Source organism: Python bivittatus, unplaced genomic scaffold (assembly GCF_059951505.1).
Source record: "Python bivittatus isolate LINGU-HERP-01145 unplaced genomic scaffold, Pbiv_v1 ctg000530_np1212, whole genome shotgun sequence".
Taxonomy (NCBI): Eukaryota; Metazoa; Chordata; class Lepidosauria; order Squamata; family Pythonidae; genus Python; species Python bivittatus.
The window spans coordinates 7,163,439-7,183,089 of record NW_028277085.1 but is presented as its reverse complement, the minus strand read 5'-3'; the positions used below and the strand labels follow the sequence as shown (position 1 = coordinate 7,183,089).

General features: G+C 44.5%; 1 protein-coding gene across 3 annotated transcripts in view; it reads left to right on the top strand.

Annotated features, from left to right (window-relative positions):
• Positions 1–790: 790 nt before the first annotated feature.
• Positions 791–19,651, top strand: part of MAPK6 (mitogen-activated protein kinase 6) — a 31,605-nt gene continuing 12,744 nt past the window's right edge. The window contains exon 1 of one of the 3 annotated variants that reach the window (XM_007422176.4): positions 791–980. The gene's annotated coding sequence lies outside the window, so the exon portion shown is untranslated. Of the gene's footprint in view, positions 981–17,742; positions 17,953–18,548; positions 19,421–19,651 lie in introns of those variants that run through there. The other 2 variants (XM_088148538.1, XM_015890867.3) reach the window with 2 other exon arrangements.

Sequence of the window (19,651 nt, the reverse complement as noted above, 5' to 3'; positions counted from 1 at the left end):
TTCTCAGATCTTTGGTCTTTTTTAACCCCCCCCCCCCGCCCCCTGCAAGAAAAAGAAGAAGGGAATGGGAAGCCTCCAATTATATCTCAGCCAGAGATGCCTAGGTAACACTGTTTTCTCTAGCAAAATATGAAGAAGCTGAATCAGTGTGGAACAAAAGACAGGCTGTAGTATTTATGAAGCCCAGCTGGATAAAATCAGGCTATCTTAAAAAGCACCCAACATGGGCAGGTTTACTTTCTCACTGGACATGGCACCCATCTTTCTCTGCTTTTTTTCACCTTCGTTTATTTCCCTGGCTCAAGACAGATTTTTCCATTCCTTGGGATGGATGAGAACCAAGGTCTGTGTCTCAAACTCACAGAGGTCTTTCCAAACAGAGCTGCGATATTTAGTCAGTATGGGCCCTGGGTCAGATCTTGTGGTGTCCGGGCACTACTAAGGGTCTCAGGAACCCATGTAGACCACACTATTGAGGCACACCTTCGGCTTCCCTTGAGGAAAAAAATATATTCAGACACTCTAAATCAGAGTTTCTCATCCTTAGCAACTTTAAGATGCGTGGACTTCAACTCCCAGGATTCCCCAGCCAGCTCTAACTCTTTTAAAAGCTGTGATGTCTCCACCTCCATTTCTCCTGCCTTGCAGGATTGGGTAGGCTCAGGCTAAGAGGTGGGTGGTTTCTAGGAGAAGAAGACATAGGCACAGACTGAGTGCCCACCTCTTCTAATTTAAATATTACAATGAATTGTTGCTCATATAGCAGCAGTGGAGGCAGGCATCTCTTCCACCCCCTGCACTTGCCTCTCTCTCTAGATTACAGTCATTTTTGATCAGCCATCTTCTGGCTGACCTTTTCCTATGCTCTGTGGGGAGATTGGTTTTAAAAGTTTCAATCAAGGACTCCTTTGAATGGTTTGTTTTCAAACTCTAAGAAGCCAACATGGAATCCAAGCAACTACAAGTCACTTACAAGAGGGGTAAGTAAATCTGCTTGGCTTTCTGTCCTGCTCAAATACCAACTGGGCTCAAGAAAAAAAGTGTGCTGGAATTATAGTTAGGCATTGCCAGAGAAGAAAAACACACTTGCGTCATCGTAGCAGATGCTGATCTCCAGGTATGACAATGAACGCTATTTGAAAAGAACAGAAGGGAGGAGTGAGACTTATGACCAGGAAATATTTCTGTCCAGGAGCTAATCCTTGATGGATCACTCCAAGGGCTGATTCTTCCAGTTTCTTGTGATTCTTTATCCTTAAAATGGACTTGGACAGTCCTAAGTTAAGCAAATCTTCACAGCTGAGTATCCAGGCACCCATTGACTTTCAAAGCCACAATTCAAAAATTGAGAGAAAAACGGTCTTAGGCTATAGCAACCCTTTGGCCGATGAAAAGAAAGTAGACTCCCCACCATTATTAATGGGGAAGGCAACAGGAAGCTGGTTTGCCTTCAGAGATGATGTTGAAGGCTTTTGTCTGTGAGATACAATGAGAAAAAGGATTCTGGTTACAGCCAGAACACTGTATGTTCAAATGTCACACAAATGCCATGTGATGATAGATAACTTTGAAGGTAATGTTACAGATGATAGAATTATCACTATGGGTGCATTGAAAAGCTTCCAGAAACAAAGTTGCTGAGCAAAATGGCTGTTATTTTTATTTGCAAGGTTTTTATTTTAAGGGGTATTGTCTCCCCTTCTGTGAAAGCAGAGAATGGCCTTTCCTTGAAAATGGACTTTATAGGGGTGTAATATCCTCTGGATAGATAGCTTCCCCTGTGTGTTAAACAGTGGTTTGGTTAACTATGGTTTACTGGTTCGACCACAGCTGGCTTGGTTAGCACATGCTCAACCATAAAGCATGGTTTATAAGCCACAATGCCTGGGGTTATGTCCCCTGCTAAGCCGAAAACACATTATGGTTTCGCACAATGTGGAAAATCCTAGGCAAAATTTCCAGAGCAGGTCTTAAGTATAGAGCTAAGTGATGTAAGAAATTGATCGATCATTTGCTGGAAGCCTTCTTTTCCTTCTCCTCCTCCTTTGCGAATTGTCTTAACTTCCAGTAGCATGCTAATGAAGCAGCTAATTTTGATGGCCAAAGGAGTAAAAACATTGACTCTCTTGATTGCCATTACTGTATTCTAAAAATATTCATATAAAAATCCAAGTCCACATTGCCTGTATTTACTCAAGTGGTCATCAACTGGCTGGGTTCACACAATGCATTATATTACAGATAATCCAAGTGTGTGTGTGCGACTTTGTCACTTTTTGACTCCTGGCAACTGCCTGGGCTAGTCCCTGCAGTTTTCTTGGCAAGGTTTTTCAGAAGTGGTTTGCCATTGCCTCCTTCCTAGGGCTGAGAGAGAGGGACTGGCTGAAGGTCACCCAGCTGGCTTCATGCCTCAGGCAGGACTAGAACTCCTGGTCTCCCCAGTTTCTAGCCTGGTACATTAACCACTGCACCAAACTGGCTCTCAGTCCAATCATACTTAGCATCATATGCGCTACGATTCCAGTTTCTGTAACAAACCTAGAAAACTGAACTTAGAGAACTGAATTATCCATAGCTCAAATCACTATGGGTAAGCATGTTGTCCAACACACAGCCATAATTCGGTTTGCTTATGTATGGCTTATAATAATGACACTTATAATGATGATACCATAAGGCATGATGGTTCATGACAGTGCAATTTGAGGAACCAGCCAAGTACGGCTCATTCAGCAAAACATGCCTTAACCCAGTGTTGTCCAAACTTGGCCACTTTAAGATGAGTGGACTTCAACTCCCAGAATTCCCCAGCCAGCCATGCTGGCTGGGGAATTCTGGGAGTTGAAGTCCACTCATCTTAAAGTGGCCAAGTTTGGACAACACTGCCTTAACCCAATGAACGAATGAGGCTGCCAGCTGTTTTCAGGTGCAATCCTGAACATGTCTACTCAAATAAATTCCGCTGAATTCGGTGGAGTTTACTCCAGGGAAAGTGCCAAGCCAGGATTGTAGCCTTATTTGTTTGTTTGTTTGTTTGTTTATGCAAAGGAAGATTTGATTATGGCTCTTGGGTATCTTTTTTTCCATGGCCCGCAGTTTATTTAAGGTTGGCTGAAGGAACAGAAACCTCTCAACGAATGTGGAAAGGCAATTTCGAGAGACGCTGGATGTTTCCCCCTTCCTCCTATTCCACTCGCTTGTCACCTCTATCTCCCATGACACTAATACCTTGCCTTGCTTTTGAGAGTTTCTTTCCTTCAGGGACCTTTTTTTCAGTTCTGCGGTGTCAGGTGGGACTTGCAACAAAATGTTCAGTAGGTCCACGCCTTTTAACAGAGCTCTTTTGGCTTCTGGCTGGCCAGGTCCTCCAAGGCGTGCTATTGACCCGGCTCCTCTGATACTGACTGCAATACCCTCCATTCCATCACTCTTGAGCATGCTCAGTCTTTGTTTATTTATTTATTTATTTACCTATCAAATTTGCATGGCTGCCCATCCCACAAAAAGTTACTCTGGGCAGCGTACAACCATCCAATTAAACAATCATGACATAAAGCCGTAATACAGTAATGACTAAAAACGTTAAAAACTATAAAAAAACAGAACTAAGACAAAAAAGGAAGATAATAGGTGAAGGGATGTTAATAAGAGAGCCGCCTTACTAGTTCACCTGGCCCCTGGGGTCCCCAGGCCTGCTGACATAACCAGGTCTTGAGCGACCTTCAAAAGCTCAGGAGTGATGAGGCCGATCTCATTTCTGGGGGGAGAAGTTTCCACTTTACTTGTATGTTTGAAAAAGGGAGGTTTCCCCTGCACATGTTAAGAGCAGGTTTGTGTTTGTTCTTCGCTAAATGTAGGGTCTCTCCACGTGTGCTGATACCTTCCTTTCAGTTGCTCTGCTTTGGTTCCATTTCTTCTGGGATTCACCAGAGCACCTTTCTGAAAAGGAGCGATCATGCGACTACAAGTGGCTCTTTGCACCCCTGTTTTTTAGGGTTTTTTGCTACTTATGAAATGTTCAAATTACCTTTATACTGCAAGCAACAGGAGGAGAGCACCAAGGGTCAACCGTGGCCAAGAGAAGCAGGCAGGTGGGTGAGAAAGGACTTTGGAAAGCATCTTTTGATCTTGGTTGTTCTTTCTCCTCAAAGAAAAGATCAGGCTGAGCCTCGGCCCTGCAACATCAGAACACCGAGGCCCGTTTTAATGAAAGGTTTTGAAGTTCTAGCACAAAGATCCTTGAGGTTGCACTCCCAAATTAGGTCAAGTGATGATCTGCTGAAATTGCAGCTCAGCCTTGTAACAGTATCTCTCCATGTCATCCTTGTGAGCTGAGAAAGAAAAAGGTTGCTTACAAATATGCATTTTAAGTAATCTACTTTAAAATTACCATAACATGTTCCAGTGCTAAGAGGATTGTTCTACATGATGTGATAAATGAAAAAATTACTCCAATAGGTAACATAGATTTCAAGAAAGGACTCCCCCAACTCAGTTTGAAGTGGACTCTTAGATACTGGGAGCAGGGGAGATAAATCCTTTTTTTCCCTTGATTTTTGGGGAGTGGGGGGTGGTTCAGTGCCTTTTTTCAACTTGGCATTGCTCACAAGCTTACATAAGCCACACTTTATTCCTACAAAGGCTATGTGTCCTCAGCCCAAGAAAGAAAAAGAAAGAAAATGAAAAGCTGGGCAGCTGAAACTTCTCTAGTAGGCGACGTTCTCCACTCAGGTGAACAGATAAGACCTCAAGAAGCACTTCCTAAGAACATTACGATGCTCTCATGCTACAATGCGCCAGTGGATTCAACTTCAAGACCATGTCTGACAATTATGCTCCTCCTGTTTGTCCCACCCACCGATGGCTCTTTGCAGGTATACTTCTTCAACAGGGAGAAACTCTTCCTGGCATGGAAGTGCACCCTGAAATTTTCCTAAAACTTTTAAAAGCATAAGGTCCAGTGGGTTCTTCTCTTCAATCATAACCATTTTGGTGCTTCAGAAAACATTAAAGCAATCACCCTGACCTCTCTCGCTGTTGCCACCCTTCAACAAGGTTTGGCTGTATATTCTCCTAGCCCCAAAAGATTTTATTTAATTATATTAAACAATCGTCACTGATAAATTTTACCACCTCAACTTTGTTTACTGTACCTTTAAAAATACCCCAAGCAATGACCATCACTTGAAAGCCTATATTGGGTAACAATTTTTCAGACTGATATGCATCATAAGCTAGTACAAATAACAGGATGATGCGCTGAATGGATCTTTTGGAATCTTATGAACTTTTCTCATTGGCTTGAGAGAGAGAACATCAAGTCCTGAATTATTTTATCTCTCTTTGTCCCCCCTGCATTTCCAGAAAATTTGCAGGGAAGTGTGAACAGGAATTGTCCATGTCTGGTTTGCATAGCTTGTATCTGAAGCTCAAATCAAATTAGCCTTACATCAGAATGAGGAGTGCGGAGATGGCAGAACAGTCTGTACCATTTTGGATTGTGAGGTGGTAAGATGGACAGTATAGATCTCAAGGTAGAATAGGCTAGGCCACTTCACAAGGAACTATGGAAACTTCTTTTTTCAAATCTCAAGGAAGACTGGACTGTGCAACTGAAGATGACAAGGAAGAATATGGACGTCAGGGGTGACCCCCAAGACCTCCAAAAGCTGTTACCATTGAAATGTTTAAGATGATCTAAATGGAAAATAATTAAATTCCTGATTGAAAAGTTGTTTTTTTTTTTAATCTGCACTCAGTCATTACCGACTCTGCAGTGACTGCTTTTTGGATGAGTCCTTTGCAGTTTTCAAGGCAAGGTGTTTCGGAAGTGGTTTGCCAGTGCCTCCTTCCTAGAGCAGAGCCCAGCTGGCGAGCGCAGGAGGCAGGGTTTCCGTTGCTTCGCGCCTTTTTCAGGCATGCGCGGTTTCCGTGCTACCAGCAACTGCTCCCGACTCCTTTTGCAAGGCGCCGCCAGCATTTTTCCTCCCACCAGAGTGAGAGTACCCATTTATCTACTCACATGAGTTTTCGAACTGTTGGGTTGACAGGAACTGGGGGAGGAAGCAGGAGCTCACTCTGCTATGCGAAGGCTGGGCTCGAACCACTGAAGTGTCGACCATTTCTGGGCGGCAACTTTCAGCGTCATTAAGCCGCTGCGCCACCACGTCCTCTGAAAAGTCATTACATTAACCATATTTAATTTAATTACATTTAAATGTGAATGCAATGAAACTGAATTCAGTTTTTCTCCTGGTTTCTAGGCAGTTCCAAACTGGATCCTTGACTCACAAACAAGCAATTACAAAATGCTCCATAAACCCCCAGGATGTGCCCAAATTACCCCCTTGGGGGGGGTAATCACCTCCAGTTTAAAAACCACTGTTGTAGACAGACGCTGAGCCCCCCTGTTTACAGTCATCTTCCTCATGTTGAGATCTATTGCAATTTTATTTTAAAAGCAGCAGTTGTAACCATGCAGTTACATTAAGAATTGCCCTGCTTTACTTATCAATCTGAAGTACCTTGCCAAAGTTGGCTGATTTTGAAAATCTAAGCAGGATAAGAACTAGTTAGTACTTGCATAGGAAACAACCAGGAACCCCCAGGTGTGTAGCTGAGTTTGAGAAATTCAAAAAGTCATCCTGGATGAAGGCGTAAGAAAACCACTTCTGTATGGGTGCCAAGAAAACCATATGAACTTGTCCATGAAACCCCCTGAAATTGAACTTCTTGAAGGAGAATTTAGTTAAATTTATACAGTAGCATATTATGTCATGAGAACTGGTAACCCCTTTCCCTTTTGAGATATATCTTCTCTTTTTTAGAAATGATGCTAAGTGGAGAAGGTGCAGTAAGTCCAGAATCTAGAACAGGGTTTTCCAAAGTCATCAACGTTGACCCCAAGGGTCAATGGGACTATGCAAGGGGTCAGTGTTATTGCTATTATTCAAACTACTAATAAAGTAGTATTATCAAATTATTTTAATATAATAAATGTTTGGGGGTCGATGAATAATCTGAAACTTCATGAAGGGGTTGATGAGCTGAAGAGTTTGGGGACCCCTGATGTAGAATGTCCTCATTTCTCCACTGTCCCACAGGTTTCTCCTCCCCTTGGGCCCTTCAGACCCTTCTTCTCTGGAAAGCAGCCAGTGCCTTTTCTCATGTCTTCCTGGACTTTGCTGCCTACTTTCTGGGTGCAAGGCATTGCCACTGAAGTAGACTCTCTTGCTCCTCCCATAGGCCTTCAAAGAAACAACGATCTCCATTCCTAGTGTGCCACCATATCACATGTCAACCTTTATGACAGCTTCTTAATTTACATGACCTTGTATGGAATGGGATCTCTCAACTCCGATTGCTGCTTTATAACCCAGCTTCAGTTTATGTTGCAATTGACTCAAAAGGCAGGTTAGGGGTGGGGGTAGTCCTCTTAAAAAGCAGTTTGAATGTTGACCTGAATCCCTTATATGCCTGATACTGGAATCATTTTACACCACGCAAAGTCCTAACTACGGCTTATCATAAATACATTATTTCCAAAAGAGGAAACAGAAGTTTCATCTGTGTGGTGATAATAGTGCATAATGAAGCCAAGGATTTTCCCCTTAAATGCTTTTGTTTACATATTTATTATTATGATTTTATCACGATAATCTTGATGATCTTCTGGCTACCTTTGTTCATTGACATTGCTTCCCTGGGTCTGTCTGCATCACCTCATATATTAATTTTCTGCATGCAAGGAAATTTTCCTTATTAATATGTCAAGTGTTCAAAATGCAACTTTACTGCATTTGCACCCTGAAATGCCTCCATTTCTATGAGGTAATTTAGTGAATGTGAAGACCTGAAAGCATCTTCAAATTCAGAACACAAATAAAAAGATTGGACTTAACTGGACTATTTTGGACTGTAGGAACTGGGGTTCTCATGTTTTAGAAATGCACGCATATGCACCCTTAGGACATCTGCATATTGAGGAGAAATATATATACCTATTTCTCTTGCTGATCTCCAGTGCCACATAATACAATATCAGGTTTCAGAGACTGAAATTTCTTAAGCTACAAGGCCAGCATTGCATCTTGGAATGCTTGCTCCCATCAACAACTCCACCATTTGATTCATAAATCAGTTCATTTGATTTTTCTAGATATGAAAAAGGATCTCATCAAAGGGAGTTTCTTGTTCTTCACCAAAGAATTATGAATCTGTAATCATATGCTAGTGAAAAGATGTGTTTTTCCTCCCCCACCCCGCCTTCCTTTTTTTTAATGTCAGAACACAACAGAACTGATTGTCTTCCTCTCTTCCAGAGGGCCCAATCTGCTTCAAGGGCCACAACACAAGCTGAATCATCTCGATCTTAAAGCTTACTGCAACTTTAGCTCAAAGACAGACCACCTTGAACCCATCTCCAGTATCTGAGATGCAGTTTCTGCTTTGCACAATCACTATGATTTGAGCTGAGCTTCCTGGTTTCACTTAAAGCTAATAGAGAGAGCATATCATGTCTATCACAGATGTAAAGCTGGAATTTCCTTCAGGGCTTACTGTAGGCTGGTTTATTGGTGGCGTTAACTTCTGTGAGAAATGCTTAGATGTGTAATTGATGCCCCAGCGACTAAATCTATTGGTGTCTTTTCATTCTGTTTTAAAGAGAGTGTAAGTTTTCAAACAGCAAACAGGGGAAGGAACAAAGTTGCTTACACAGTAAAGCGACAACATCTGTCTCCATCAATGGAGTGCTTGCATTGCAGATAGCGGGGGCATTTTATATGGAACTTTTCTTGAGGCGCTGAAATCCAGTTTCCAGAGGATTTCGAAATGGGCCTTTGACCTGAAAACTACAGCAATTCAGTTTTCAAGCAATTACTTCCTGCCAAAGAATTTTATCTGTGTAGTTCAATCCAGTGGTAATTAAATTGCAGTTAATGTTACATCTTTTACCTAGAAGGAAGCATGTTTCTTTCTCAATAATGTGAGACAGATATTGCTTCCATAAAACTCCAGATAAGGGGCTCAATTTTGTTACAATTAAATGTCTTTATTATGAGACATCACAGCTCTCTCCCTCCCTGTGTTTTAATATGAAACTCAGGTGGGCCAGCATAAATTTCTCCTAAGCACCGTTGCTAACAGCAGGAATCCTCAGAACTGAACCCTTTGGGATAACAAAGAAGAAGGCCAGCAAGATGGCTGCTTTCCTGTGAATGTTGAATCCATCTTAGAGAAAGGGTGATGCAGTGGTGAGAGACAGAGCAAAGAGATTCTTTTCACAGCTCTGAATTTTCTTGGACCTGATAAGGTAGGCTAGGCTGAATCATACTGTGGGTAAGTGTGACTCAGCCTAGGCCAGTGTTTCTCAACCTTGGCAACTTGAAGATGTGTAGACTTCAACTCCCAGAATTCCCCAGCCAGCAAGGCTGGCTGGGGAATTCTGGGAGTTGAAGTCCACACATCTTCAAGTTGCCAAGGTTGAGAAACACTGGCCTAGTCTATCTTCATAGGTTGTCTGGGGCCTCAAATAAGATAAGAGCCATACTGTAAGTTAGAGTGAAGCAGTGTCCCAGGTAGCCAACACTGTTGATAGAAACCATAACTCTGTTTCTGTATGTGAATCTTGTACAGTCTCACTCCACCTTCTAGCTAACCTGCTATTCCAGAATGACTGCAGAATGCTTTCTACCTACTAATGCTGAAGTAAGACTCAGGGAGCCCAATGGCTTGAGACAGGCCTAGGGAAACTGGGGCTAACTTTAAGGTAAACATATTTAGATCAAAGGTAAACGTATTTAGATCAAATGATCCTGTAAAATTATCCCCATAGGCTGTAGGCTGCCCTTCCCAGGAAACCTTGTAGCTGAAATATTGCCCTTCACCTGCTGTTCCTGAATGAGGAAATGTTTGTTTCAATGGGTGGAGCTGTGGCAGTGATCTCACTTGGCTTAAAACAAAACTAAGGCTCATATCTGAGGATAGGACATAGTATATTCATCCCAACGTGGATGGAAAACATAGAGATATATCATCTTATGGTACAAGGCCCTGTAAATCTCTATGCAGCTGAATGTGCACAGAATGGCTTGGTTCATTGTCCCTACTGCCACAGAGACACATGCTCAGCTCACCAGACTGCCATTTCTGTCTTGAGAACCTAGTTTACACACCACTCACACCACACCAAAAGCCAAACATGCATTTTGTATGGATGCTGTGGACCATGCCAACATGACCCATACAACCTGGTGGATTCTCACCTAAAGGTTGATCCCATTGCAATCAGTAGGACTCTTCTATAGCAAATGCTCTTATAGGCCACACAGTTGAAGTCCACACATCTTCATGTTGCCAAGGTTGAGAAACACTGGCCTAGTCTATCTTCATAGGTTGTCTGGAGCCTCAAATAAGATAAGAGCCATACTGTAAGTTAGAGTGAAGTAGTGTCCCAGGTAGCCAACACTGTTGATAGAAACCATAACTCTGTTTCTGTATGTGAATCTTGTACAGTCTCACTCCACCTTCTAGCTAACCTGCTATTCCAGAATGACTGCAGAATGCTTTCTACCTACTAATGCTGAAGTAAGACTCAGGGAGCCCAATGGCTTGAGACAGGCCTAGGGAAACTGGGGCTAACTTTAAGATAAACATATTTAGATCCCTGTCATGAACAGAACAGAACAGAACAGAACAGAACAGAACAACAGAAAGATGGATGGCAGGAAATCAAACAGCATTTGGGAGGTAATTTGCTGTTGCCAAAACTTCTCATCCTCATTGCAGATGTTCACAGGAGAAGAAATGTAAGATGTTTCCTCCTCTGGAAAGTGTTTATATGTTGTTACCAACAATATGTCATAATAACTCTCTGGCCAGGTCTGGATTTTCTCTTATGTGACCTTTGGTTTCAATCAATTTCTGCATTAAAAAAAAAAATTAAACTACAGCTCACATTACCGAATCTACTACAAATTCCCATGCAACCTGTTTTGTCAGTTCGCTGACATGGTTACATCAGGATAGGGAAAAATTGCAGAAGACTAATAAGATCATCCTGAATATGTTTACTCTGAAGTAATTGCCACTGAGTTGAATGGAACATGCTCCATAAGAACCATATGTTTGGATTGCATCTTGAAAAGAGTATTAAATAATTACCCAGTAGGTGTTCTTTCACATTATAGGCAAAATGCATGTAAAGAAGTGTGTCCCCTTAAACTCAATGGATGCTGTTTCCTATATCGTTAATCTTTCATCCTGGACAGATACATACATTAAACAACTACAGATCTCTAATTGTCCTTGGCAACTTATCAAAATAAATGTCCCTCTCCATTCAGAAAAACGAACAAGACAACCTGGCTATAGCCCCTGTTGTTCGAAGGGCGTGGAAAGATTGGATCATGTTTTCTTTACTGGTGGGAATGTCCAGCAATGTGGGAGTTCTGTAACATGATTGCAGATTCCTGCCAAAAATGTTTCCACCTTAGACTGCAGGGAACTCCTAAAGCAAGGCACCCCAAGTAGTTTTTTAAGCTGAATGACCTTGGATTCTTGCAAAAAGGGTTTCTCAGTCAGTGGTTGAACACGCAAAATTATCTATACTGCACATAGCTGAAAATCTCCAAGCAAGCAGTTTTCTCAACTTCAGTGGAAATTTGAGAGGCCATGATTATGGGCAAACATAGGAAGAGTAATACATAGTGCTGGATCAAGACATTTTCCTGCATTTCTTTTCCTACCAATTCTCATTCAATCTGATGAAAGGAAATCAGCTTTAGAAATGTCTCCCAAGGAGAAGGCCATGGGGGGGAAATTCTTATGGGTGGGGAATGTGCTATTCTTGTACTTCCCTAGTGACCAACTGGCCAAAAGGAATGCATAGGTTACTGTATTGTGGTTTAAATAAAGCCTGTGGTATGAATCCAGTCTTAGTGATTCCACCTATGTATTATCTCAATTTTAGCAAGTCAGTCTCTGAATACTAGTTGTTGGTTCCTACATGAGAGCTATTGTGCTCTTGCCCGACTTATTGCATTCCCTCTGCGTGGTTGTTTTGTTCTTCTGGGAAGACACAGCAGGCTGAGTACCCATGTTTGGTTGACTAAGCTGCAGTGACTTAGTTTGTCCATCACACAAAGCTGCAAGTCAACCAGCCACATGATTGCTTTGTCTGATGGGTAAACCTAATAAAGGTTGGATCAAATGCATCCCAGTTGTAACACATCACAGGTCTTCTGTGCCTGAGGGTGAGATCCTACGTACTCTGACTTGAGAGTAAACCCCATTGAACACATTAGGGCTAAAGTTATATCGAAAAACGTAATGGTGGTGAGATTTGTACAACAGTGGAATGGTGTATCTATGGAGATTGTAAAGTTACCACCTCTAGAGGTTTTTAAGAAGAGGCTGGATCAGCAACTTCTGATCCTTGGGGTCCCTCCCAACTCTACAATTCTAGGATTCTACAAATCTATCCTATACTTAGGATTGTGAATCCCTGATTGATTTTCAAGGAAAGAAGCAGTTCACATTAGATAAAGCAATGAGGCAAATCCTTGTAGAAGAACGGGCAATGTTTTACTGTGTGAGGGCCACAGTGAATGGAGCAATCAGGCAAAATGGGTGGGGCTTGTACAAATGGGTACAGCAAATGGTATTTCTTAGGATTTGGGGAGAAGCTGTTTTCTTCTTAAACTATGCTTAATTCTACTTTAGGGGGTGTGCAAAAGGTAAACCTCAGGTTGTTCTGTAGAAGGTGCCCTGTAGAGGAAGTGCTGACAGGCTAGGAAACCCAGGAGGTGAACAGGGTAAATGAAGCATTGGGATCAACCACAGCATGTACCATAGGAGAGATGGAAAATATGAGTCACCTGGAAAAAAACTGAAGAAAGCAACAGGTTGTACAGGAAAAGCCAGTCACTGAACCTATTAGCTTCCATTCTAAGTATCCCTTAAATCTATGAAATAACCACCAAAGATCACAAAATCTGCTTTGGGACCAACAGAATTTTGGACTCCACATGTTGCATTTCCAAGTAGCTGTAACCATTAAATACTACTAAAGCCTTGACATCAGGCTTCTACCAGTTGTCCCTGCCTTCTGCCCATCCCTCCTTAAATTAAAAATAGCCGATAGGTTTCTGTTGTGTGTTGCTGGAAATTTTGAAATTTTCCTGATCTTACTCAACATGAGTTCTGTGGAAAACATGTATGTATCTCTGATAGCCTGAACATCCATGGCCCCTATCATGTTCTTTCTCTGTTAACTTTCTGCAATAACTTTGAACTGTGATCTTCAACCCAGCTGGGAGTTGCGGGGGGGGCAAGGTTAAGAAGCATTTTTTTCAGGGGAACTGATTCAGTGCTTCAATTTGCTAGGAAGCTGGGAGCTACTGAACAGTTGAAAAATCAGTGCAGACCTAAGGGATACAAAGCTTAGACTCAACCTGGTCCAAAAATGTTGAGCCAGCTGATACACACACATACACACACACATACACACACACAAAGCCATGAAAGCAAAAGCAGAACCATCTGAGGTCCATTACGGCCACACCATTCTGTGCAGTAGTTTTTTCTTTTTCAATCAGATTGGTGGCATGGGGAAGGACCCACAGGCCCTAAGTCCTTTGATGATAAAGTTGTTCATGTCTTTCTTGGTTGGCTGGCAATATGTTTTTGTCCAGATTAGCCCTGGTGGGGTGACTACAGCCGTTCTGAGCAACCATGCTGACCTACTGCAGTGTTTTTCAACCTTGGCAACTTTAAGATGTGTGGACTTCAACTCCAAGAATTCCCCAGCCAGTTCTGGGAGTTGAGGTCCACACATCTCAAAGTTGCCAAGGTTGAGAAACACTGCTCTAAACTATATTGTGGTTTATTTGGTGTGAGCTTAGTGTGTTGTATGAAGCCTACGTTTGTAACTGATAAACCATGGTTTATGACTTAATGCAATTTGTGGACTCAGCCAACTGTGGTTTAGCATGGCTGGCTGGGGAATTCTGGGAGTTGAAGTCCACATGTCTTAAAGTTGCCAAGGTTGAGAAACAGTAGTCTGGTCCCTTCCCTGATGTGATTCTAAAAATATTGAGAGAGATCTTTTTATGCCAGTTTAATTTGTGTTACCAGATATTGGATTGTTTCATTTCTGTTCCATGACCCATGGCTTTGATTTTACTGGACTGTATCTGCCATTTGTCGTAGAGCCTGCCTTCCCCGTTCTTGATATTATGTTTCCTAAAAGTGTTATGACCATCCTTGATTAGATAACAAATGTTTTAGGACAGTAATAACAATAATGTTTTTTATTTGTAGGAGTAGATTCAGCCCATATGACTGGCTTTGCATACTGTCTTCCTACCAACTCACCATAAAAAAATCTGATGACAGAAAGAATTCCAGATGATTAGATGTTACTTCCATGCAGTTATTTTGCCAGAAGTCAGGTGTACAATCTTAAGGTCATCCAAACCCATCCACGTTAATCTTCCAGGCTCCGAATTAGACCCTAAAAACACATCTGGAATTTCCCAAAAGGAATGCATCTGATAGGCTTATACATGCTGTAAATGGTAATATAATTTGTTAGGTTTGGGCTTCATAGTTACTGTATATATTTTGTTGTGAACTGTAAACCATCCTTTAGGGATACTGTGGTTTATTTCACAAGCCATCATTTAAATCACCCATGGCTTAGCACAATGCTGTGTTCACTGCTTGCACTTAGCCATAATGTGGCTATGTGTGATGATTGATTGATCACGTGCCATCAAGTCGTTGTCCACTCTTAGCAACCATAGAGATAGATTTTCTCCATGATGATCTGTCCCTAACCTGGTTCTTCAGTTCTTCCATTGGTGTACTCATTGCTACTGTAACTGAGTCTATTCATCTTGCTGCTGGTCGTCCTCTTCTTCTCTTTCCTTCCACTTTTCCTAGCATTTGAGCCTGATCATTTGTGTTTCAAGTAAGAACTCTGGGTTGATTTGTTTGATGATTCATTGGTTTGTTTTCTTGGTGTCCATGCTATTCTCAGGTGCCTTCTCCAACACCAAAGTTCAAAAGTGTCAATACTCTTCATATCTTGCGTCTTTGAAGTTCAACTTTCCCTTCCACACAGTATCACCGGGAATACCATGGCTTGCCCAATTCTGATCTTTGTAGGTATAGACTGATCACGGCATTTGAATAACCCTTCCAAGGCCTTCATGGCTGCTCTACAAAATGCTAGTCTGTGGTGTATTTGACTGCTTGTTCCTTTACTGTTGATAGTTGATGCTAAAAGGCAGAAGCTACCCACCACTTTGCTATCTTCATTGTCAATTCTAAGGAAGGTTGTTCTGACTTTTCATTAGTTTAGTTTTCTTTCTATTTAATGTTGTGGTTATGTTTAGGCTTGGCTTAAAAGGTTACACAAGGTTGTTGGTTGCATAATATGATCCCACATCTTTCTGTTGTGAAATTTACTCCTTGTTTGGGGTAGGGGATAGTTAGAAGATCTAAAAACTCATGAATGCCTTGTTTTGGCACCTGGTACCAGCAAGATCATCACCCCAGGGAAATAGGGAGTTATTTTATACCTTGTCTGGCAACTGTTCTGTTTCAACCTGGAGTCTTTCCAGCTCGGTCAAAATAGTTCATGGATCAAACCTTGGACTTGCATGCAAAGCATGTCCTGTCCCTCCAAATTACTGTTTTTCTCCTCCATTAGTGACGCAGCAATACCGTAAAATTGTGCAGGAAACTGGGGTGAAGAATTCAATGGTGTAAAAGATTACATTGCCCCCGTTTTATGCCTGGAGTTTCAAATGACAGCTGTCCAGAGGTGTCGTTTGGACAACTGATGTATCAGGGAGAGAAGGAAAAAGGAGAATAAAGGCAGGAATAAGCAGAGGAGGAAACAAGCAGTTATTTCAGATGCAAGGGTTTACTTAAAAGTTTTGTTTAGATTACACTCCTATTTGCACTAACCCCAATAAGCCTGACTGAACACAGCTGGTTTTTGAGTCACTGGGCAACAGCAGGTAGGATCATGGATGGCCATCTAAGAAAGGCAAAGGTGCGGTGATGATGAGAGCCGCACCCGCAATCCTAAACTTGTTTACATAGAAGTAAATGCCACCCTGCCTGATGCATTGCATTCCCAGCTAGGTGCACCACCCAAGGAACTGTCTTTATCAAGCAGTCAAGAAGTCTAACAAATAAGGAAACCCAACCCAAGGGCCACCTCCAGGAAAGAGGTTTTCCACCTATGGGTCCAGCTTTCTCCAAGTTGGTGCCCTGTGGCCATGTTGGGCTTGGACGTCCCTTCATTTCCCCAGCCATGGACTCTCTCCTCATCGACCTGTCTCTTGGTGACTTTCCCTTTATTTCAGTGAGCTGTGTTTCCTAGGCGCTCCAAAGGGCCTTCTCTTGCCTTATGCTCGAAGGCAAGCCCAGCTTTTCTGCTCTTCTTTGGACAGTTTCAACGCGGGGATTGGGAGAAACGGAGATCCTAAGCAGCGGCTTCTGGCCAGCCAGCTGACCGGTTCCCTTGGCTTCAGTTGGGGTTGGCTGCAGAGCGGCGGATCGCTAGGCGTTCTTTGCTGACATATGTAAATATATATGTATACAGCCCTATCATCGGTGCATATGTTCTACATCAAGGGAAGTATTAGAAGTATTATGCATAACCATGTATGTTAAATATATATATATATATATATATATATATATATATATATACACACGCGCACACACACATACACACACACATACTAGACAGCCTACAACTGTTGGGTCATCCTTTGTCAATATTTACTTACTTAAACAGATAAACGGAATGGCCACGGGTGGGCAAAAAAGCAGAGGGAGCGGGAGGCATTTTCGACTTCCCGCCGGCTTCCCCATTGACTCTACTTGTGGGAAGCTGGGAAGAGTGTCAGAAATCCCGATTACGTGACCACGGCTGCAGCAACCACAACTTTCCAGTATAACTGGTCTGAAGATCCTTGAAATTTCAATTCAGCGGGAGTCAAGGTTCCTGGATTTTGGACACACACTTTAAGTTAGCCTATTTGAGGTACCTTGCTTCAAAAATTGTTGCCCTGTGACACACTGTTTTGGCCAGCTGATGGTTACAAAGAGTGTTAGTACTAGAGAGAGAGGTGGAGAGATAAAAAGATAGATAATAGATAATTTCATGTACTTTTTTGAAGACTGTCTTTTTGAATTGCGAGCACACTGACACACAGTGTTCATTGTGCACTCAAAGCCATGCCAAGGATATAGATATAGGTATATACACACACAAATCTCTACCTGTGAGTGTCTGTTACAGGATATTTTGTTTCCCTACACATATATGTACGTGTGCATACATGTGTGTTCCAGGCTATTTTATGTTATGGAGTGTGTATACATATATAACCATACACGTATACGTATACATGCGTATTGTCTGTGTGTGTGTGTTTGTGTCCGTCCGTGCGCGCGTGTGTGAGGTTATGGAGCGCTTCTAGCTCTTCCTCTCCCGGCGCCCAGAGAGGAGCGCGGGACCGCGCGTGCGCGCGCGCTCTGCTCGGTTTCCCCCCCCTCCCCCGCCCCCGCCCCCGGGTCGACCCGCCTCGCGCCCAACCGCCACGTTGCGCGCGCGGGCCAGGGGGAGGCGCGGGCAGGCGGGCGGGGCGGGGCCTCCTGCCCCGGGTGGCGGTCCCGCGCGCGGCCCCGCCCCCGGCCCCGCCTCCCCTTTCTCTCGTCCTCTCCGCCGGATTAGATGGCCGGAGCCGCGGTGGGAGCCGAGCCGCTTCCGCCGACAAGAGCCTGCGGCCGGGGCCCGGCAGCTGCTGAAGCGTCGGCGGCGCCGTGAGCGGCCTCTCCCGCGCCGCCGCCGCCTCCTCCTCCTCCTCCTCCTCCTCCTCCTCCTCCTCTTCCTCTTCGTCGTCCCTCATGAGCCTGGGCAGCCCCGTGAGTACGAGGCGGGCGGGCGTGTGGGCGTCGCGGCGGGCGCCTTCCCTCCCGCCACTGCACAAAGGCGCTTTGTTCTCGCGCGCCCCGCCGGGCCCGCGGCGCCGGGAAGACCGGCCGGGCCACGCCGGGCCGACCTTCCGCAGTGCGGCGGCGGCGGGCGGGGACGGGTCTGCCTCCCTCCGTCCGCCGGCGCTGCCCGTCTTCCCCGCCGTGTGGAGGGGGAGCCTCCCGCGCCCCGGGGATGACTCTTTGGGTGTCCCGCGAGGGGCTCCGGACTCCCCGGGCGCCCTCCGCGTAGTGATCGGGCCGGGCGGCCCGCGGGCGCGTTCCCACGACTCAGGAAACCCCCCTCTGGATGGCTGGTCGCGGTCGTGTGAATCCAGCCGGGGCGCTGGGGGAGAGCCGGGGTTCCGGGAAGCTGGTTCGCGAAGCTGGGCGCTTCGTGCGAACCAGGGTGGCTCCTTTGCTCCAGAGCACGATCCGACGCCACGTGTTTTACTTCCGAGTTCCCCCCAGGAAGGTGGTCGTGGGGGCGGAGGGAGGGGGTTTTAACGATGGGGTTTGGGGATCCCTTGGCGCCTCCCGGTGCCCAGCGACCCTCCCCCAGGAAAGACTTGTGCCCTCCCCCCTGCTGCCCTTCCCAGCCTTCCCAAATCTCGATCCTGCCCGCTTGAGGTAACTCTCGGTTCTTGGATAAACTGGCCATGAAACCTCACGGCTGTTGGTCAGCCTGGAAGGGCTCCCCCAGATCCGTGGCTGTAGCCGGCGGAGGGTAACGTGGTGAAAGAAAGGCCTGGTGAACTTTAGGAGAAAGCCACGGTGCCCTCCCTCCCAGGGCGCTGGCCTCCAAGTCAGCTCGCCTTGCCTCTTTCTGAGACTGGAGTCTTGGCAGATGTTTGCATCTGGAATGAAGCAGCAGCAGGGTGGCAGATGCGACACTTCTCTTGCCAAAGTCTCTGTTCTCCTCCTCGTCTCCGTCACTGGCGCCCTCAGTCCGTTCCTGCCCGCCCCCACCTCAGTGGCCAGCAAACACTGCGGCATTGGCGGCTTCCCCTTTGCCTTCAGGACACCCTTCATTCATTCCTGGGCCTCCATGCTCGCTCTCTCCTTGGAAGCGGCAGCTGCCTGCGGTATCTGTGTCGAGTTACAGAGGGATGCAGTGGGGGAAGACTCAGCTGGAGCAGGAGCTCGGGTCCTCTTGGTGCTCATTAGATCTCTGTTTCCTTCTTTATGCTGCTGGACTGCTCTTGGCAGATTTTAAAAAAAAGCCCACTGCATTTTAATACTGAAGGGATTAGGAACCTCCTTGGTTTAAAAGGGGCGGTGGGATTTTTAAAGGGACTTGTTCCCTCTTGCAATCCTCCCATCACATATCAGATCCTGCTAATAGAGGGGATGTCTTTGCCGTGTGTAACCCTTGCAGAAGACAATTCCATCCAGGCAAGGAGAAACAGGTTACGGCAGGGTGAGTGTTGTGCTCCTGACTGTGGGTGGATGAATGACTCTGAGAGTGTCTTTTTTATATATATGTGCGTGTGTTCAAATTCATTATCTCTTCTTAGGAAAGTGTTAAAGGCACTTCTTTGATGTGCCTTTAACTCAGGCAGTATTAGTCTTATATAGCCTTTTTTTCCCCCTGATGGGTACAGACCAAGATAGGAATTAGGTCCTTCTAAACTCTAAAGGCAGCTAAAGA